Source organism: Arachis hypogaea, chromosome 8 (genome assembly GCF_003086295.3).
Source record: "Arachis hypogaea cultivar Tifrunner chromosome 8, arahy.Tifrunner.gnm2.J5K5, whole genome shotgun sequence".
Taxonomy (NCBI): Eukaryota; Viridiplantae; Streptophyta; class Magnoliopsida; order Fabales; family Fabaceae; genus Arachis; species Arachis hypogaea.
The window spans coordinates 28,891,826-28,894,841 of NC_092043.1; the positions used below are offsets into that span (position 1 = coordinate 28,891,826).

The 3,016-nt window shown below is 30.8% G+C and overlaps 1 pseudogene; it reads right to left on the minus strand.

Annotated features, from left to right (window-relative positions):
- Window positions 1–366: 366 nt before the first annotated feature.
- On the minus strand, window positions 367–1,019 carry LOC112705189 (uncharacterized; annotated as a pseudogene).
- Window positions 1,020–3,016: the final 1,997 nt, after the last annotated feature.

Here is a 3,016-nt window from a genome sequence, read left to right on the forward strand (position 1 = left end):
AATAATAATTAAAACCATTACATTATTAGCCTATAGAGTTAATACTCAAATTAATCTCTAAAATTTGAGTTTCGACTCAATTTAACTCTCTAATTTTCAATTGGTCCAAATTGTATCATAAAATTTTAAGACGTGACTCAAATTGGCCCCTCCATCTTTTTTCATCACCGAAAAAATGATGTGACACGATTAAATGATGTCGTTTTACTATATTTATACCTAATTAATAAACAATGTCGTTTTATCCTCCTCTTTTTCTTTCTCCTCTTCTTCAATGTCTGAATCTCCCACCATCCCGTTGCCACTACCCTCAATCATACCTTCTCAATCTCACCACCCTCACCACCATCACTACCACCCTCCTCCTCAACTCTCGAAAGTATAACTAAATTGCTCAACAATCCTCTCTAACCCAATCTTGTTTGTTGTCAAATACGACATCTTCAATCCTAAAATTCTTCGGAAAGTTCACTCCCCAACGCATATTCAACAGAAGTCCCTTCGTCACAGGAATTATTATCCTAGTCATAACTGCAATACCAAATAAAATGCTACGTCGTTCACTATTTCTATTGTTCCTCTTCTCACGCTCAAGAACAAACACAATTCCAGAGGTATTATTAACATGATTGTTGTTGTTTTTGTTGTTATTGTCTCTGAAACAAAAAAGTTTCAATTTCATCTCTTGCTAACCGAAAAAAAAACTATTTTGTTAAGGGAGAAATGATCGAATTGGAGTTTGAAGTGGAAGAAAAAAGAGAAAAAAGGGCATAAAAAGAAAAAAGGTTGAAGCTGACAGAAAACACCAGAGGAGAGTTGCGAGGACCCCATCAGCCCTAACCCAAATTTCAAGGAAAGAGAGAATGGAGGGAAGTTGTGGCGGTCGACGTGGCAGTGGGGGAATAAGTGAGTTTAAGAGACGGGCCTGACAAAAAGTTAGTGGAGAGAGAAAAACAAAAGTCAAAATCCGAGGCGGTTGTGAAGGAGGAGACAGTGATAATAATAGTAGAGAGATGCATGGTTGAAGATGGTATTGGATAACTTGGCCATTATGTGATAGTGATTTTCATCGTGACTCTGAAATTTGAAAAACAGCTTTATAGTTGAGTGAGTGATAGTGTCTCAACTGAGAACAAGAAGGGGAAAATGTGAGGAGGAAGAGGGTGGTGATTAGGGTGGTGGGTTGGAAAAATATGATTGAAGATGGTGATAATATAGGGTGGTGGAAGGTTTAGACATTAAGAAAAAAAAATGAGAAGGAATAAAACGACATCATTTGGATTACAAATAATAAAATAAAATTGTTCAATCGTGTCACGTCATCTCTTCGATGACGGAAATGAATAGAGTGACCAACTCGAATCATGCCTTAAATTTTTAGAGGATAATTTAAGTCAATTAAAAATTAAAAAATTTAATTAAATCGAAATTAAAATCAAATAACAAAGATTATTTTAAATATGAACTCTTAGTTGATACCTAACTTATTAAAACATTTTCATTTCGTAGTTAAGAAACTTCACATTTTTCTTGCTCTCATAATCTAGGTGCCAATAAATGTGGTGTAAACTTGGACAAGTGTTGAATATGGTCATATACATACATTCCTACCTCCCTAGAGCTTCCTAGCTTAATTAGACACTCATGGATATGCATGATATATATAGCTAGCTATAGCCAACAACCTTGGTTTATGCTTTGGAAGTTAAAATATATATGTGAAACCTACATCTTTAATTTGTTATGACAACTGAAACGAAAAATATTTAATAATTTTTTGTTGAAAAATATAGTATCACTGTGCTTTGTGTTTAATTTGCATCTAATTCATGAAATTATTTCTTTTAAAAACTTAAGTTAATAAGAGAATAAACATACATGATTATATCTCGATTACAACTCTTTATACGCAAGAATTTTTTTGGGGTTTGCGTGAATTTATTGCATATATCTTTTTACCTTATACTATTTTTTCCTTTGAAAAATAACAAGAATCGAACTCTAAATTTTTTATCCGTAATTCTAATATTATATCATAAAATCATATTTTTTAAAAGTTTAAAATAATAAAAAGAGACATATCAATACTTATATCTCCATCAAATATAAAAATCTCATTTGGAATTATTCTATGTTTTATATGGGCTGCGCTTCATTCTTTTTTTATTTTAGATGATTTTATTTTCTCATCACTTGCGTACTTTTAGTGGCATATATAGTTGAATAAATTAAGATACATTATTGTTAAGATCAACATGAACTTAGTAATTTGATCAACATTATAAGGTTAGGAGGTGCATGGCATGAGTGGCATAGCACACTAAGCTACTTTAATAATAATAATGGATGAATTGGAATGACAATCGACCACACTAGAATCCCTCTGAAATTTTATTGGAATCCATGTGAAGAAGTCAAGAAAGCAATGAGATTGATTCCATCAATCTGGACATGGTTGCGAAAAAGAAAAGAAGAGGCCTAGCCTTTTCATTAAAAATATTTCGAGAATTTGCGTAAAACTCTTAAACGGAACTCAATACCGCGACGGATTAGTCTTTGACCTGTCGGATTAGGGAATATCGTAGAAAATAAAAAAAATATTTTGAGAATTTGATTCGATGTGTTAATGGTGTAAAAAAATGCAAATGTTAATACGTTTTGAAAAAAATAAAAGAGTGTAGTGTTTTTATAAATTTTAAATTTTAAATTTTGAATTATAAATTATAAATTATAAATTTTAAATTTAAATTATTAATATAAAATATAATAAATAAATATTAAAATTTGTTTAATTAATAAGAAGTCAAGAAGTGCAATAGTTTTTATTTACTAAGGAGTATTTAAAAATGAGTTGTGAAAAAAGTTATGTTGTCATGTGATATAAGTAAATTGATTTTTAGATGAGAGATCATTTAAAAAAATGTGATTATAGGGAGGTAGGAATATCAGATTACTTTATTCAATTAATCTCCAAGTTCACACCATGACTAGTATTTGCTATAAGTACATGAGAAAG